Source organism: Acipenser ruthenus, chromosome 2 (genome assembly GCF_902713425.1).
Source record: "Acipenser ruthenus chromosome 2, fAciRut3.2 maternal haplotype, whole genome shotgun sequence".
Classification (NCBI taxonomy): Eukaryota; Metazoa; Chordata; class Actinopteri; order Acipenseriformes; family Acipenseridae; genus Acipenser; species Acipenser ruthenus.
Window position 1 is genome coordinate 99044659 of NC_081190.1, and position 18329 is coordinate 99062987.

General features: G+C 40.9%; 13 non-coding genes across 13 annotated transcripts; all 13 read left to right on the forward strand.

Annotated features, from left to right (window-relative positions):
- Window positions 1-564: 564 nt before the first annotated feature.
- LOC131705965 (5S ribosomal RNA) lies at window positions 565-683 on the forward strand. The gene has a single exon (XR_009310578.1). It is a non-coding gene; the product is annotated as a 5S ribosomal RNA (ribosomal RNA).
- An 892-nt stretch (window positions 684-1575) lies between these two features.
- Window positions 1576-1739, forward strand: LOC131707067 (U1 spliceosomal RNA). Its single transcript, XR_009310950.1, has one exon. It is a non-coding gene; the product is annotated as a U1 spliceosomal RNA (small nuclear RNA).
- A 1728-nt stretch (window positions 1740-3467) lies between these two features.
- LOC131706827 (5S ribosomal RNA) lies at window positions 3468-3586 on the forward strand. The gene has a single exon (XR_009310831.1). It is a non-coding gene; the product is annotated as a 5S ribosomal RNA (ribosomal RNA).
- An 887-nt stretch (window positions 3587-4473) lies between these two features.
- On the forward strand, window positions 4474-4637 carry LOC131707068 (U1 spliceosomal RNA). Its single transcript, XR_009310951.1, has one exon. It is a non-coding gene; the product is annotated as a U1 spliceosomal RNA (small nuclear RNA).
- A 1748-nt stretch (window positions 4638-6385) lies between these two features.
- On the forward strand, window positions 6386-6504 carry LOC131706794 (5S ribosomal RNA). Its single transcript, XR_009310807.1, has one exon. It is a non-coding gene; the product is annotated as a 5S ribosomal RNA (ribosomal RNA).
- Window positions 6505-7396: 892 nt separating this feature from the next.
- Window positions 7397-7560, forward strand: LOC131707069 (U1 spliceosomal RNA). The gene has a single exon (XR_009310952.1). It is a non-coding gene; the product is annotated as a U1 spliceosomal RNA (small nuclear RNA).
- A 1770-nt stretch (window positions 7561-9330) lies between these two features.
- LOC131705976 (5S ribosomal RNA) lies at window positions 9331-9449 on the forward strand. The gene has a single exon (XR_009310579.1). It is a non-coding gene; the product is annotated as a 5S ribosomal RNA (ribosomal RNA).
- An 888-nt stretch (window positions 9450-10337) lies between these two features.
- Window positions 10338-10501, forward strand: LOC131707074 (U1 spliceosomal RNA). The gene has a single exon (XR_009310954.1). It is a non-coding gene; the product is annotated as a U1 spliceosomal RNA (small nuclear RNA).
- A 1732-nt stretch (window positions 10502-12233) lies between these two features.
- On the forward strand, window positions 12234-12352 carry LOC131705987 (5S ribosomal RNA). The gene has a single exon (XR_009310580.1). It is a non-coding gene; the product is annotated as a 5S ribosomal RNA (ribosomal RNA).
- An 892-nt stretch (window positions 12353-13244) lies between these two features.
- Window positions 13245-13408, forward strand: LOC131707075 (U1 spliceosomal RNA). Its single transcript, XR_009310955.1, has one exon. It is a non-coding gene; the product is annotated as a U1 spliceosomal RNA (small nuclear RNA).
- Window positions 13409-15154: 1746 nt separating this feature from the next.
- LOC131705997 (5S ribosomal RNA) lies at window positions 15155-15273 on the forward strand. Its single transcript, XR_009310581.1, has one exon. It is a non-coding gene; the product is annotated as a 5S ribosomal RNA (ribosomal RNA).
- An 892-nt stretch (window positions 15274-16165) lies between these two features.
- LOC131706858 (U1 spliceosomal RNA) lies at window positions 16166-16330 on the forward strand. Its single transcript, XR_009310848.1, has one exon. It is a non-coding gene; the product is annotated as a U1 spliceosomal RNA (small nuclear RNA).
- A 1742-nt stretch (window positions 16331-18072) lies between these two features.
- On the forward strand, window positions 18073-18191 carry LOC131706007 (5S ribosomal RNA). Its single transcript, XR_009310582.1, has one exon. It is a non-coding gene; the product is annotated as a 5S ribosomal RNA (ribosomal RNA).
- The last annotated feature ends 138 nt before the right edge of the window (window positions 18192-18329 follow it).

The following is an 18329-nucleotide window of genomic DNA, read 5'->3' on the forward strand; positions in this document are numbered from 1 at the left end:
GTGTTTGAATTGAAAGAGATGGTCTCGAGGAGTCGAACAAGTCACAATAAGCCTTCATCCATGTATCATGTAACCACATGTATGCTGTCTCTAACTGGAGGAGAGGGACCCTTGCAGTACTGCTCAGCCTAAAGAACCACACGAGTTGTTTGAAAGGGGGATTTATTTTGTAGAATAAACATCAAATTCGTTTCAGGGCATACAGTCCTCCAACGGCAACACAGCTCAGTACAGCTGAGATCCATTACAACACTGCTGCAGATTCAAACTAAAAGAGGGTAATATACAAAATGGATGCCTTTGAGAACTTAACACTTTCAATGCCAACGTGTGGCTACTACTTTGTGAACATACAATTTCGCAAGAATCTAATGGCACTTTTAATGCTGCTATATATACACACACAGACACACGGACACACGGGCCCGCACACGTGGAGCCCAGAGCTGCTTAAATGTTAACGTTTGTGACAAATTAGAGATCTGGAAATCCCTCCCCCAACCTGTCATTGCATGAATGATATTAACTTAATACTATGAAAGAGATAAACCAAGACTGTCGTTCGCTTACGGCCATACCACCTTGAGAACGCCCGATCTCGTCTGATCTCGGAAGCTAAGCAAGGTCGGGCCTGGTTAGTACTTGGATGGGAGACCGCCTGGGAATACCAGGTGCTGTAAGCTTTTCTTTCTGCAGCTTGACAGGGTGCGCTATTTCCCTTGTTATTTATGTTACTAACCTGGAAGCTGTAAGTCTAAACATCGTTTTCTTTTTTTGGTTTTTTTATTGTCCCATTCCACACACGAACAAGTATTGTATCAGCCTTTACTGGTTTTGAAAACTGAGTTAGGACAGAAAGGGTTATCGTATTATATTCTAAGCCGAAACTACCAGTAGCGGTCCGATACAAACAAATGTGAACAGGGTTAAGACAAAAGTACTGACGAGTTTTGCTAGTTATGGTTAGTTTAATTAATTAAAAAAAGAAATAACAGTTGATGAAGTACTTTTTATTATAGTAACAGAACGAGACATGTTTTAAAGCCACAAACTGCGTGTTTAGATTATTGTGCCAAACAAGAGAACAAAACGAGCATATCAACCAAGAACGGATTTAGTGACCCGTTCATTCGTTCGAGTTTATTTATATTATGTGTGACCTTAACAAATGTTTGACCAATGTTTTGCTTGCTTTCTTTTTGAAAGTCGTACATTTGTTACATTTTTTTTATTTCGTTTACGCAGACGTGTATACAGACCCGTCGCTTCTTTTGCGGAACATCTCACATGCTGCTGCACGAATGACGTCGTCCTGTGTAAATCCTGGCATCTTGTCCTCCAATGATAAAGGCGCATGCAAATATATACCGAGAGGCATTACGGGAATGCAATTTATAAATACTTATACTGAAAACTGAAGGAACCCATTACACCCAACAGACTGGAAAGTGCGATATGATAACAATGAAAATGTTATATTAGGAAAAGAGTGTTTCTTTAAATTGCAGATGTAGGCACCGTTTCTTTGAAAAATGTCTCTTGTGGACGGGTGACGACTCGCAATGTGTACAACTCATACTTACCTGGCAGGGGAGATACCATGATCATGAAGGTGGTTCACCCAGGGCGAGGCTCGGCCATTGCACTCCGGCTGTGCTGACCCCTGCGAATTCCCCAAATGCGGGAATCTCGACTGCATAATTTCTGGTAGTGGGGGACTGCGTTCGCGCTCTCCCCTGAAACTATGGTCAAAGACAGAAACAAACACGAACCCGTCGCAGGAAGGAACTCACTCACTCACTAGTTGTTCAACAACTCTCCGGCAGGCGGCTTCGTCACACAGGGAGTCAGGTTTTCTTTAAAAGGAGCTCAATGTTTTTAGCTTTCTGACTGTCAAATAAATAGCTACGTGGTTCCTGCACATCTATTTCCATGTTTCGTTATTTTTTATTGACAAGACTAAAAGTAAAGACTCAGCAGTGTCTGTATCAAAGTTTTTATTTTTATTTTAAATAATTGGAAATCATTTTCGAGCTTATCAGTTTTATTTATTTAGTTGATGTTTTTTATTCAGATAAACTGTGCATCACAACTGCTGCTGCTGCTGCTGCTGCTGCTGCAGAGTCACTTACAATAGGACCTGGGTTTTACATCTCATTTGAAGGAAGGAGCACAAGGAGGTTAAGGGACTTGCTCAGGGACAGGGTCACACACAATGAGCCAGTGGCTGAGCTGGGATTGAACCAGGAACCTCCCGGTAACAAGAGCTTTTCTTTAACCACCTGACCACTAAGCCCCTTAAAACATATCTTGGCAGACAAACACTTTAATTAGACAACATAAAACCACATACAAGCAGATTTACAAGCAGGGCTGCAATCGCGTTCGCGCTCTCCCCTGATGTTATAGTCAAAGTTAAAAACACAGGTATTGAAAGCAATTAGCGATTATCTATATATCTCCAGCAGGTGGCTCTGTCAGACTGGGAATGAGATTTTGTTTTTTCTTTCGGAGCGTATAATGTTCTAGAAAGTACCAAAGTGTTTTATGTACATGTATTGTGAAGTGTTTCATCTTGAGAAGACAAAGTAACGAGTCAGCGGCACGTGTATCAAAGTTACAAAGTTGCTAATATTAAAGAAGACGAGGTTCAGCGGTACAGTTGTTTTTTTTAAAACATAGTGTTTCAGCTCTGTACAGACGTTCTATGTCGTTATCCGTTATTGATTCAGCTTTATTTAGATGATTGCCTTTACCTTGTTTTAATTTCCTGTTCCTCTGAGATACGAATCTACCAGCTTTACATCTTTTTTTTTTTTTTTTAACGTATTCTCATTTTGTTGATCATTAATGCACATTTCTGTACTGTGGGTGTTGTCGAGCGATTGAAAACGAGACATTTTGTGTTTGAATTGAAAGTGATGGTCTCGAGGAGTCGAACAAGTCACAATAAGCCTTCATCCATGTATCATGTAACCACATGTATGCTGTCTCTAACTGGAGGAGAGGGACCCTTGCAGTACTGCTCAGCCTAAAGAACCACACGAGTTGTTTGAAAGGGGGATTTATTTTGTAGAATAAACATCAAATTGGTTTCAGGGCATACAGTCTTCCAACGGCAACACAGCTCAGTACAGCTGAGATCCATTACAACACTGCTGCAGATTCAAACTAAAAGAGGGTAATATACAAAATGGATGCCTTTGAGAACTTAACACTTTCAATGCCAACGTGTGGCTACTACTTTGTGAACATACAATTTCGCAAGAATCTAATGGCACTTTTAACGCTGCTATATATACACACACAGACACACGGACACACGGGCCCGCACACATGGAGCCCAGAGCTGCTTAAATGTTAACGTTTGTGACAAATTAGAGATCTGGAAATCCCTCCCCCAACCTGTCATTGCATGAATGATATTAACTTAATACTATGAAAGAGATAAACCAAGATTGTCGTTCGCTTACGGCCATACCACCTTGAGAACGCCCGATCTCGTCTGATCTCGGAAGCTAAGCAAGGTCGGGCCTGGTTAGTACTTGGATGGGAGACCGCCTGGGAATACCAGGTGCTGTAGCTTTTCTTTCTGCAGCTTGACAGGGGGCGCTATTTCCCTTGTTATTTATGTTACTAACCTGGAAGCTGTAAGTCTAAACATCGTTTTCTTTTTTTGGTTTTTTTATTGTCCCATTCCACACACGAACAAGTATTGTATCAGCCTTTACTGGTTTTGAAAACTGAGTTAGGACAGAAAGGGTTATCGTATTATATTCTAAGCCGAAACTACCAGTAGCGGTCCGATACAAACAAATGTGAACAGGGTTAAGACAAAAGTACTGACGAGTTTTGCTAGTTATGGTTAGTTTAATTAATTAAAAAAAGAAATAACAGTTGATGAAGTACTTTTATAGTAACAGAACGAGACATGTTTTAAAGCCACAAACTGCGTGTTTAGATTATTGTGCCAAACAAGAGAACAAAACGAGCATATCAACCAAGAACGGATTTAGTGACCCGTTCATTCGTTCGAGTTTATTTATATTATGTGTGACCTTAACAAATGTTTGACCAATGTTTTGCTTGCTTTCTTTTTGAAAGTCGTACATTTGTTACATTTTTTTTATTTCGTTTACGCAGACGTGTATACAGACCCGTCGCTTCTTTTGCGGAACATCTCACATGCTGCTGCACGAATGACGTCGTCCTGTGTAAATCCTGGCATCTTGTCCTCCAATGATAAAGGCGCATGCAAATATATACCGAGAGGCATTACGGGAATGCAATTTATAAATACTTATACTGAAAACTGAAGGAACCCATTACACCCAACAGACTGGAAAGTGCGATATGATAACAATGAAAATGTTATATTAGGAAAAGAGTGTTTCTTTAAATTGCAGATGTAGGCACCGTTTCTTTGAAAAATGTCTCTTGTGGACGGGTGACGACTCGCAATGTGTACAACTCATACTTACCTGGCAGGGGAGATACCATGATCATGAAGGTGGTTCACCCAGGGCGAGGCTCGGCCATTGCACTCCGGCTGTGCTGACCCCTGCGAATTCCCCAAATGCGGGAATCTCGACTGCATAATTTCTGGTAGTGGGGGACTGCGTTCGCGCTCTCCCCTGAAACTATGGTCAAAGACAAAAACAAACACGAACCCGTCGGAGGAAGGAACTCACTCACTCACTCACTCACTCACTAGTTATTCAACAACTCTCCGGCAGGCGGCTTCGTCACACAGGGAGTCAGGTTTTCTTTAAAAGGAGCTCAATGTTTTTAGCTTTCTGACTGTCAAATAAATAGCTACGTGGTTCCTGCACATCTATTTCCATGTTTCGTTATTTTTTATTGACAAGACTAAAAGTAAAGACTCAGCAGTGTCTGTATCAAAGTTTTTATTTTTATTTTAAATAATTGGAAATCATTTTCGAGCTTATCAGTTTTATTTATTTAGTTGATGTTTTTTATTCAGATAAACTGTGCATCACAACTGCTGCTGCTGCTGCTGCTGCTGCTGCTGCTGCTGCAGAGTCACTTACAATAGGACCTGGGTTTTACATCTCATTTGAAGGAAGGAGCACAAGGAGGTTAAGGGACTTGCTCAGGGACAGGGTCACACACAATGAGCCAGTGGCTGAGCTGGGATTGAACCAGGAACCTCCCGGTAACAAGAGCTTTTCTTTAACCACCTGACCACTAAGCCCCTTAAAACATATCTTGGCAGACAAACACTTTAATTAGACAACATAAAACCACATACAAGCAGATTTACAAGCAGGGCTGCAATCGCGTTCGCGCTCTCCCCTGATGTTATAGTCAAAGTTAAAAACACAGGTATTGAAAGCAATTAGCGATTATCTATATATCTCCAGCAGGTGGCTCTGTCAGACTGGGAATGAGATTTTGTTTTTTCTTTCGGAGCGTATAATGTTCTAGAAAGTACCAAAGTGTTTTATGTACATGTATTGTGAAGTGTTTCATCTTGAGAAGACAAAGTAACGAGTCAGCGGCACGTGTATCAAAGTTACAAAGTTGCTAATATTAAAGAAGACGAGGTTCAGCGGTACAGTTGTTTTTTTTAAAACATAGTGTTTCAGCTCTGTACAGACGTTCTATGTCGTTATCCGTTATTGATTCAGCTTTATTTAGATGATTGCCTTTACCTTGTTTTAATTTCCCGTTCCTCTGAGATACGAATCTACCAGCTTTACATCTTTTTTTTTTTTTTTAACGTATTCTCATTTTGTTGATCATTAATGCACATTTCTGTACTGTGGGTGTTGTCGAGCGATTGAAAACGAGACATTTTGTGTTTGAATTGAAAGTGATGGTCTCGAGGAGTCGAACAAGTCACAATAAGCCTTCATCCATGTATCATGTAACCACATGTATGCTGTCTCTAACTGGAGGAGAGGGACCCTTGCAGTACTGCTCAGCCTAAAGAACCACACGAGTTGTTTGAAAGGGGGATTTATTTTGTAGAATAAACATCAAATTGGTTTCAGGGCATACAGTCCTCCAACGGCAACACAGCTCAGTACAGCTGAGATCCATTACAACACTGCTGCAGATTCAAACTAAAAGAGGGTAATATACAAAATGGATGCCTTTGAGAACTTAACACTTTCAATGCCAACGTGTGGCTACTACTTTGTGAACATACAATTTCGCAAGAATCTAATGGCACTTTTAATGCTGCTATATATACACACACAGACACACGGACACACGGGCCCGCACACGTGGAGCCCAGAGCTGCTTAAATGTTAACGTTTGTGACAAATTAGAGATCTGGAAATCCCTCCCCCAACCTGTCATTGCATGAATGATATTAACTTAATACTATGAAAGAGATAAACCAAGACTGTCGTTCGCTTACGGCCATACCACCTTGAGAACGCCCGATCTCGTCTGATCTCGGAAGCTAAGCAACGTCGGGCCTGGTTAGTACTTGGATGGGAGACCGCCTGGGAATACCAGGTGCTGTAAGCTTTTCTTTCTGCAGCTTGACAGGGGGCGCTATTTCCCTTGTTATTTATGTTACTAACCTGGAAGCTGTAAGTCTAAACATCGTTTTCTTTTTTTGGTTTTTTTATTGTCCCATTCCACACACGAACAAGTATTGTATCAGCCTTTACTGGTTTTGAAAACTGAGTTAGGACAGAAAGGGTTATCGTATTATATTCTAAGCCGAAACTACCAGTAGCGGTCCGATACAAACAAATGTGAACAGGGTTAAGACAAAAGTACTGACGAGTTTTGCTAGTTATGGTTAGTTTAATTAATTAAAAAAAGAAATAACAGTTGATGAAGTACTTTTTATTATAGTAACAGAACGAGACATGTTTTAAAGCCACAAACTGCGTGTTTAGATTATTGTGCCAAACAAGAGAACAAAACGAGCATATCAACCAAGAACGGATTTAGTGACCCGTTCATTCGTTCGAGTTTATTTATATTATGTGTGACCTTAACAAATGTTTGACCAATGTTTTGCTTGCTTTCTTTTTGAAAGTCGTACATTTGTTGCATTTTTTTTATTTCGTTTACGCAGACGTGTATACAGACCCGTCGCTTCTTTTGCGGAACATCTCACATGCTGCTGCACGAATGACGTCGTCCTGTGTAAATCCTGGCATCTTGTCCTCCAATGATAAAGGCGCATGCAAATATATACCGAGAGGCATTACGGGAATGCAATTTATAAATACTTATACTGAAAACTGAAGGAACCCATTACACCCAACAGACTGGAAAGTGCGATATGATAACAATGAAAATGTTATATTAGGAAAAGAGTGTTTCTTTAAATTGCAGATGTAGGCACCGTTTCTTTGAAAAATGTCTCTTGTGGACGGGTGACGACTCGCAATGTGTACAACTCATACTTACCTGGCAGGGGAGATACCATGATCATGAAGGTGGTTCACCCAGGGCGAGGCTCGGCCATTGCACTCCGGCTGTGCTGACCCCTGCGAATTCCCCAAATGCGGGAATCTCGACTGCATAATTTCTGGTAGTGGGGGACTGCGTTCGCGCTCTCCCCTGAAACTATGGTCAAAGACAGAAACAAACACGAACCCGTCGCAGGAAGGAACTCACTCACTCACTAGTTGTTCAACAACTCTCCGGCAGGCGGCTTCGTCACACAGGGAGTCAGGTTTTCTTTAAAAGGAGCTCAATGTTTTTAGCTTTCTGACTGTCAAATAAATAGCTACGTGGTTCCTGCACATCTATTTCCATGTTTCGTTATTTTTTATTGACAAGACTAAAAGTAAAGACTCAGCAGTGTCTGTATCAAAGTTTTTATTTTTATTTTAAATAATTGGAAATCATTTTCGAGCTTATCAGTTTTATTTATTTAGTTGATGTTTTTTATTCAGATAAACTGTGCATCACAACTGCTGCTGCTGCTGCTGCTGCTGCTGCTGCTGCTGCTGCTGCTGCTGCTGCTGCTGCTGCTGCTGCTGCAGAGTCACTTACAATAGGACCTGGGTTTTACATCTCATTTGAAGGAAGGAGCACAAGGAGGTTAAGGGACTTGCTCAGGGACAGGGTCACACACAATGAGCCAGTGGCTGAGCTGGGATTGAACCAGGAACCTCCCGGTAACAAGAGCTTTTCTTTAACCACCTGACCACTAAGCCCCTTAAAACATATCTTGGCAGACAAACACTTTAATTAGACAACATAAAACCACATACAAGCAGATTTACAAGCAGGGCTGCAATCGCGTTCGCGCTCTCCCCTGATGTTATAGTCAAAGTTAAAAACACAGGTATTGAAAGCAATTAGCGATTATCTATATATCTCCAGCAGGTGGCTCTGTCAGACTGGGAATGAGATTTTGTTTTTTCTTTCGGAGCGTATAATGTTCTAGAAAGTACCAAAGTGTTTTATGTACATGTATTGTGAAGTGTTTCATCTTGAGAAGACAAAGTAACGAGTCAGCGGCACGTGTATCAAAGTTACAAAGTTGCTAATATTAAAGAAGACGAGGTTCAGCGGTACAGTTGTTTTTTTTAAAACATAGTGTTTCAGCTCTGTACAGACGTTCTATGTCGTTATCCGTTATTGATTCAGCTTTATTTAGATGATTGCCTTTACCTTGTTTTAATTTCCCGTTCCTCTGAGATACGAATCTACCAGCTTTACATCTTTTTTTTTTTTTTTTAACGTATTCTCATTTTGTTGATCATTAATGCACATTTCTGTACTGTGGGTGTTGTCGAGCGATTGAAAACGAGACATTTTGTGTTTGAATTGAAAGAGATGGTCTCGAGGAGTCGAACAAGTCACAATAAGCCTTCATCCATGTATCATGTAACCACATGTATGCTGTCTCTAACTGGAGGAGAGGGACCCTTGCAGTACTGCTCAGCCTAAAGAACCACACGAGTTGTTTGAAAGGGGGATTTATTTTGTAGAATAAACATCAAATTGGTTTCAGGGCATACAGTCCTCCAACGGCAACACAGCTCAGTACAGCTGAGATCCATTACAACACTGCTGCAGATTCAAACTAAAAGAGGGTAATATACAAAATGGATGCCTTTGAGAACTTAACACTTTCAATGCCAACGTGTGGCTACTACTTTGTGAACATACAATTTCGCAAGAATCTAATGGCACTTTTAATGCTGCTATATATACACACACAGACACACGGACACACGGGCCCGCACACGTGGAGCCCAGAGCTGCTTAAATGTTAACGTTTGTGACAAATTAGAGATCTGGAAATCCCTCCCCCAACCTGTCATTGCATGAATGATATTAACTTAATACTATGAAAGAGATAAACCAAGACTGTCGTTCGCTTACGGCCATACCACCTTGAGAACGCCCGATCTCGTCTGATCTCGGAAGCTAAGCAAGGTCGGGCCTGGTTAGTACTTGGATGGGAGACCGCCTGGGAATACCAGGTGCTGTAAGCTTTTCTTTCTGCAGCTTGACAGGGGGCGCTATTTCCCTTGTTATTTATGTTACTAACCTGGAAGCTGTAAGTCTAAACATCGTTTTCTTTTTTTGGTTTTTTTATTGTCCCATTCCACACACGAACAAGTATTGTATCAGCCTTTACTGGTTTTGAAAACTGAGTTAGGACAGAAAGGGTTATCGTATTATATTCTAAGCCGAAACTACCAGTAGCGGTCCGATACAAACAAATGTGAACAGGGTTAAGACAAAAGTACTGACGAGTTTTGCTAGTTATGGTTAGTTTAATTAATTAAAAAAAGAAATAACAGTTGATGAAGTACTTTTTATTATAGTAACAGAACGAGACATGTTTTAAAGCCACAAACTGCGTGTTTAGATTATTGTGCCAAACAAGAGAACAAAACGAGCATATCAACCAAGAACGGATTTAGTGACCCGTTCATTCGTTCGAGTTTATTTATATTATGTGTGACCTTAACAAATGTTTGACCAATGTTTTGCTTGCTTTCTTTTTGAAAGTCGTACATTTGTTACATTTTTTTTATTTCGTTTACGCAGACGTGTATACAGACCCGTCGCTTCTTTTGCGGAACATCTCACATGCTGCTGCACGAATGACGTCGTCCTGTGTAAATCCTGGCATCTTGTCCTCCATAAAGGCGCATGCAAATATATACCGAGAGGCATTACGGGAATGCAATTTATAAATACTTATACTGAAAACTGAAGGAACCCATTACACCCAACAGACTGGAAAGTGCGCTATGATAACAATGAAAATGTTATATTAGGAAAAGAGTGTTTCTTTAAATTGCAGATGTAGGCACCGTTTCTTTGAAAAATGTCTCTTGTGGACGGGTGACGACTCGCAATGTGTACAACTCATACTTACCTGGCAGGGGAGATACCATGATCATGAAGGTGGTTCACCCAGGGCGAGGCTCGGCCATTGCACTCCGGCTGTGCTGACCCCTGCGAATTCCCCAAATGCGGGAATCTCGACTGCATAATTTCTGGTAGTGGGGGACTGCGTTCGCGCTCTCCCCTGAAACTATGGTCAAAGACAGAAACAAACACGAACCCGTCGGAGGAAGGAACTCACTCACTCACTCACTAGTTATTCAACAACTCTCCGGCAGGCGGCTTCGTCACACAGGGAGTCAGGTTTTCTTTAAAAGGAGCTCAATGTTTTTAGCTTTCTGACTGTCAAATAAATAGCTACGTGGTTCCTGCACATCTATTTCCATGTTTCGTTATTTTTTATTGACAAGACTAAAAGTAAAGACTCAGCAGTGTCTGTATCAAAGTTTTTATTTTTATTTTAAATAATTGGAAATCATTTTCGAGCTTATCAGTTTTATTTATTTAGTTGATGTTTTTTATTCAGATAAACTGTGCATCACAACTGCTGCTGCTGCTGCTGCTGCTGCTGCAGAGTCACTTACAATAGGACCTGGGTTTTACATCTCATTTGAAGGAAGGAGCACAAGGAGGTTAAGGGACTTGCTCAGGGACAGGGTCACACACAATGAGCCAGTGGCTGAGCTGGGATTGAACCAGGAACCTCCCGGTAACAAGAGCTTTTCTTTAACCACCTGACCACTAAGCCCCTTAAAACATATCTTGGCAGACAAACACTTTAATTAGACAACATAAAACCACATACAAGCAGATTTACAAGCAGGGCTGCAATCGCGTTCGCGCTCTCCCCTGATGTTATAGTCAAAGTTAAAAACACAGGTATTGAAAGCAATTAGCGATTATCTATATATCTCCAGCAGGTGGCTCTGTCAGACTGGGAATGAGATTTTGTTTTTTCTTTCGGAGCGTATAATGTTCTAGAAAGTACCAAAGTGTTTTATGTACATGTATTGTGAAGTGTTTCATCTTGAGAAGACAAAGTAACGAGTCAGCGGCACGTGTATCAAAGTTACAAAGTTGCTAATATTAAAGAAGACGAGGTTCAGCGGTACAGTTGTTTTTTTTAAAACATAGTGTTTCAGCTCTGTACAGACGTTCTATGTCGTTATCCGTTATTGATTCAGCTTTATTTAGATGATTGCCTTTACCTTGTTTTAATTTCCCGTTCCTCTGAGATACGAATCTACCAGCTTTACATCTTTTTTTTTTTTTTTTAACGTATTCTCATTTTGTTGATCATTAATGCACATTTCTGTACTGTGGGTGTTGTCGAGCGATTGAAAACGAGACATTTTGTGTTTGAATTGAAAGAGATGGTCTCGAGGAGTCGAACAAGTCACAATAAGCCTTCATCCATGTATCATGTAACCACATGTATGCTGTCTCTAACTGGAGGAGAGGGACCCTTGCAGTACTGCTCAGCCTAAAGAACCACACGAGTTGTTTGAAAGGGGGATTTATTTTGTAGAATAAACATCAAATTGGTTTCAGGGCATACAGTCCTCCAACGGCAACACAGCTCAGTACAGCTGAGATCCATTACAACACTGCTGCAGATTCAAACTAAAAGAGGGTAATATACAAAATGGATGCCTTTGAGAACTTAACACTTTCAATGCCAACGTGTGGCTACTACTTTGTGAACATACAATTTCGCAAGAATCTAATGGCACTTTTAATGCTGCTATATATACACACACAGACACACGGACACACGGGCCCGCACACGTGGAGCCCAGAGCTGCTTAAATGTTAACGTTTGTGACAAATTAGAGATCTGGAAATCCCTCCCCCAACCTGTCATTGCATGAATGATATTAACTTAATACTATGAAAGAGATAAACCAAGACTGTCGTTCGCTTACGGCCATACCACCTTGAGAACGCCCGATCTCGTCTGATCTCGGAAGCTAAGCAAGGTCGGGCCTGGTTAGTACTTGGATGGGAGACCGCCTGGGAATACCAGGTGCTGTAAGCTTTTCTTTCTGCAGCTTGACAGGGGGCGCTATTTCCCTTGTTATTTATGTTACTAACCTGGAAGCTGTAAGTCTAAACATCGTTTTCTTTTTTTGGTTTTTTTATTGTCCCATTCCACACACGAACAAGTATTGTATCAGCCTTTACTGGTTTTGAAAACTGAGTTAGGACAGAAAGGGTTATCGTATTATATTCTAAGCCGAAACTACCAGTAGCGGTCCGATACAAACAAATGTGAACAGGGTTAAGACAAAAGTACTGACGAGTTTTGCTAGTTATGGTTAGTTTAATTAATTAAAAAAAGAAATAACAGTTGATGAAGTACTTTTTATTATAGTAACAGAACGAGACATGTTTTAAAGCCACAAACTGCGTGTTTAGATTATTGTGCCAAACAAGAGAACAAAACGAGCATATCAACCAAGAACGGATTTAGTGACCCGTTCATTCGTTCGAGTTTATTTATATTATGTGTGACCTTAACAAATGTTTGACCAATGTTTTGCTTGCTTTCTTTTTGAAAGTCGTACATTTGTTACATTTTTTTTATTTCGTTTACGCAGACGTGTATACAGACCCGTCGCTTCTTTTGCGGAACATCTCACATGCTGCTGCACGAATGACGTCGTCCTGTGTAAATCCTGGCATCTTGTCCTCCAATGATAAAGGCGCATGCAAATATATACCGAGAGGCATTACGGGAATGCAATTTATAAATACTTATACTGAAAACTGAAGGAACCCATTACACCCAACAGACTGGAAAGTGCGCTATGATAACAATGAAAATGTTATATTAGGAAAAGAGTGTTTCTTTAAATTGCAGATGTAGGCACCGTTTCTTTGAAAAATGTCTCTTGTGGACGGGTGACGACTCGCAATGTGTACAACTCATACTTACCTGGCAGGGGAGATACCATGATCATGAAGGTGGTTCACCCAGGGCGAGGCTCGGCCATTGCACTCCGGCTGTGCTGACCCCTGCGAATTCCCCAAATGCGGGAATCTCGACTGCATAATTTCTGGTAGTGGGGGACTGCGTTCGCGCTCTCCCCTGAAACTATGGTCAAAGACAGAAACAAACACGAACCCGTCGGAGGAAGGAACTCACTCACTCACTCACTCACTCACTCACTAGTTATTCAACAACTCTCCGGCAGGCGGCTTCGTCACACAGGGAGTCAGGTTTTCTTTAAAAGGAGCTCAATGTTTTTAGCTTTCTGACTGTCAAATAAATAGCTACGTGGTTCCTGCACATCTATTTCCATGTTTCGTTATTTTTTATTGACAAGACTAAAAGTAAAGACTCAGCAGTGTCTGTATCAAAGTTTTTATTTTTATTTTAAATAATTGGAAATCATTTTCGAGCTTATCAGTTTTATTTATTTAGTTGATGTTTTTTATTCAGATAAACTGTGCATCACAACTGCTGCTGCTGCTGCTGCTGCTGCTGCTGCAGAGTCACTTACAATAGGACCTGGGTTTTACATCTCATTTGAAGGAAGGAGCACAAGGAGGTTAAGGGACTTGCTCAGGGACAGGGTCACACACAATGAGCCAGTGGCTGAGCTGGGATTGAACCAGGAACCTCCCGGTAACAAGAGCTTTTCTTTAACCACCTGACCACTAAGCCCCTTAAAACATATCTTGGCAGACAAACACTTTAATTAGACAACATAAAACCACATACAAGCAGATTTACAAGCAGGGCTGCAATCGCGTTCGCGCTCTCCCCTGATGTTATAGTCAAAGTTAAAAACACAGGTATTGAAAGCAATTAGCGATTATCTATATATCTCCAGCAGGTGGCTCTGTCAGACTGGGAATGAGATTTTGTTTTTTCTTTCGGAGCGTATAATGTTCTAGAAAGTACCAAAGTGTTTTATGTACATGTATTGTGAAGTGTTTCATCTTGAGAAGACAAAGTAACGAGTCAGCGGCACGTGTATCAAAGTTACAAAGTTGCTAATATTAAAGAAGACGAGGTTCAGCGGTACAGTTGTTTTTTTTAAAACATAGTGTTTCAGCTCTGTACAGACGTTCTATGTCGTTATCCGTTATTGATTCAGCTTTATTTAGATGATTGCCTTTACCTTGTTTTAATTTCCCGTTCCTCTGAGATACGAATCTACCAGCTTTACATCTTTTTTTTTTTTTTTAACGTATTCTCATTTTGTTGATCATTAATGCACATTTCTGTACTGTGGGTGTTGTCGAGCGATTGAAAACGAGACATTTTGTGTTTGAATTGAAAGAGATGGTCTCGAGGAGTCGAACAAGTCACAATAAGCCTTCATCCATGTATCATGTAACCACATGTATGCTGTCTCTAACTGGAGGAGAGGGACCCTTGCAGTACTGCTCAGCCTAAAGAACCACACGAGTTGTTTGAAAGGGGGATTTATTTTGTAGAATAAACATCAAATTGGTTTCAGGGCATACAGTCCTCCAACGGCAACACAGCTCAGTACAGCTGAGATCCATTACAACACTGCTGCAGATTCAAACTAAAAGAGGGTAATATACAAAATGGATGCCTTTGAGAACTTAACACTTTCAATGCCAACGTGTGGCTACTACTTTGTGAACATACAATTTCGCAAGAATCTAATGGCACTTTTAATGCTGCTATATATACACACACAGACACACGGACACACGGGCCCGCACACGTGGAGCCCAGAGCTGCTTAAATGTTAACGTTTGTGACAAATTAGAGATCTGGAAATCCCTCCCCCAACCTGTCATTGCATGAATGATATTAACTTAATACTATGAAAGAGATAAACCAAGACTGTCGTTCGCTTACGGCCATACCACCTTGAGAACGCCCGATCTCGTCTGATCTCGGAAGCTAAGCAAGGTCGGGCCTGGTTAGTACTTGGATGGGAGACCGCCTGGGAATACCAGGTGCTGTAAGCTTTTCTTTCTGCAGCTTGACAGGGGGCGCTATTTCCCTTGTTATTTATGTTACTAACCTGGAAGCTGTAAGTCTAAACATCGTTTTCTTTTTTTGGTTTTTTTATTGTCCCATTCCACACACGAACAAGTATTGTATCAGCCTTTACTGGTTTTGAAAACTGAGTTAGGACAGAAAGGGTTATCGTATTATATTCTAAGCCGAAACTACCAGTAGCGGTCCGATACAAACAAATGTGAACAGGGTTAAGACAAAAGTACTGACGAGTTTTGCTAGTTATGGTTAGTTTAATTAATTAAAAAAAGAAATAACAGTTGATGAAGTACTTTTTATTATAGTAACAGAACGAGACATGTTTTAAAGCCACAAACTGCGTGTTTAGATTATTGTGCCAAACAAGAGAACAAAACGAGCATATCAACCAAGAACGGATTTAGTGACCCGTTCATTCGTTCGAGTTTATTTATATTATGTGTGACCTTAACAAATGTTTGACCAATGTTTTGCTTGCTTTCTTTTTGAAAGTCGTACATTTGTTACATTTTTTTTATTTCGTTTACGCAGACGTGTATACAGACCCGTCGCTTCTTTTGCGGAACATCTCACATGCTGCTGCACGAATGACGTCGTCCTGTGTAAATCCTGGCATCTTGTCCTCCAATGATAAAGGCGCATGCAAATATATACCGAGAGGCATTACGGGAATGCAATTTATAAATACTTATACTGAAAACTGAAGGAACCCATTACACCCAACAGACTGGAAAGTGCGCTATGATAACAATGAAAATGTTATATTAGGAAAAGAGTGTTTCTTTAAATTGCAGATGTAGGCACCGTTTCTTTGAAAAATGTCTCTTGTGGACGGGTGACGACTCGCAATGTGTACAACTCATACTTACCTGGCAGGGGAGATACCATGATCATGAAGGTGGTTCACCCAGGGCGAGGCTCGGCCATTGCACTCCGGCTGTGCTGACCCCTGCGAATTCCCCAAATGCGGGAATCTCGACTGCATAATTTCTGGTAGTGGGGGGACTGCGTTCGCGCTCTCCCCTGAAACTATGGTCAAAGACAGAAACAAACACGAACCCGTCGGAGGAAGGAACTCACTCACTCACTCACTCACTAGTTATTCAACAACTCTCCGGCAGGCGGCTTCGTCACACAGGGAGTCAGGTTTTCTTTAAAAGGAGCTCAATGTTTTTAGCTTTCTGACTGTCAAATAAATAGCTACGTGGTTCCTGCACATCTATTTCCATGTTTCGTTATTTTTTATTGACAAGACTAAAAGTAAAGACTCAGCAGTGTCTGTATCAAAGTTTTTATTTTTATTTTAAATAATTGGAAATCATTTTCGAGCTTATCAGTTTTATTTATTTAGTTGATGTTTTTTATTCAGATAAACTGTGCATCACAACTGCTGCTGCTGCTGCTGCTGCTGCTGCTGCTGCAGAGTCACTTACAATAGGACCTGGGTTTTACATCTCATTTGAAGGAAGGAGCACAAGGAGGTTAAGGGACTTGCTCAGGGACAGGGTCACACACAATGAGCCAGTGGCTGAGCTGGGATTGAACCAGGAACCTCCCGGTAACAAGAGCTTTTCTTTAACCACCTGACCACTAAGCCCCTTAAAACATATCTTGGCAGACAAACACTTTAATTAGACAACATAAAACCACATACAAGCAGATTTACAAGCAGGGCTGCAATCGCGTTCGCGCTCTCCCCTGATGTTATAGTCAAAGTTAAAAACACAGGTATTGAAAGCAATTAGCGATTATCTATATATCTCCAGCAGGTGGCTCTGTCAGACTGGGAATGAGATTTTGTTTTTTCTTTCGGAGCGTATAATGTTCTAGAAAGTACCAAAGTGTTTTATGTACATGTATTGTGAAGTGTTTCATCTTGAGAAGACAAAGTAACGAGTCAGCGGCACGTGTATCAAAGTTACAAAGTTGCTAATATTAAAGAAGACGAGGTTCAGCGGTACAGTTGTTTTTTTTAAAACATAGTGTTTCAGCTCTGTACAGACGTTCTATGTCGTTATCCGTTATTGATTCAGCTTTATTTAGATGATTGCCTTTACCTTGTTTTAATTTCCCGTTCCTCTGAGATACGAATCTACCAGCTTTACATCTTTTTTTTTTTTTTTTAACGTATTCTCATTTTGTTGATCATTAATGCACATTTCTGTACTGTGGGTGTTGTCGAGCGATTGAAAACGAGACATTTTGTGTTTGAATTGAAAGTGATGGTCTCGAGGAGTCGAACAAGTCACAATAAGCCTTCATCCATGTATCATGTAACCACATGTATGCTGTCTCTAACTGGAGGAGAGGGACCCTTGCAGTACTGCTCAGCCTAAAGAACCACACGAGTTGTTTGAAAGGGGGATTTATTTTGTAGAATAAACATCAAATTGGTTTCAGGGCATACAGTCCTCCAACGGCAACACAGCTCAGTACAGCTGAGATCCATTACAACACTGCTGCAGATTCAAACTAAAAGAGGGTAATATACAAAATGGATGCCTTTGAGAACTTAACACTTTCAATGCCAACGTGTGGCTACTACTTTGTGAACATACAATTTCGCAAGAATCTAATGGCACTTTTAATGCTGCTATATATACACACACAGACACACGGACACACGGGCCCGCACACGTGGAGCCCAGAGCTGCTTAAATGTTAACGTTTGTGACAAATTAGAGATCTGGAAATCCCTCCCCCAACCTGTCATTGCATGAATGATATTAACTTAATACTATGAAAGAGATAAACCAAGACTGTCGTTCGCTTACGGCCATACCACCTTGAGAACGCCCGATCTCGTCTGATCTCGGAAGCTAAGCAAGGTCGGGCCTGGTTAGTACTTGGATGGGAGACCGCCTGGGAATACCAGGTGCTGTAAGCTTTTCTTTCTGCAGCTTGACAGGGGGCGCTATTTCCCTTGTTATTTATGTTACTAACCTGGAAGCTGTAAGTCTAAACATCGTTTTCTTTTTTTGGTTTTTTTATTGTCCCATTCCACACACGAACAAGTATTGTATCA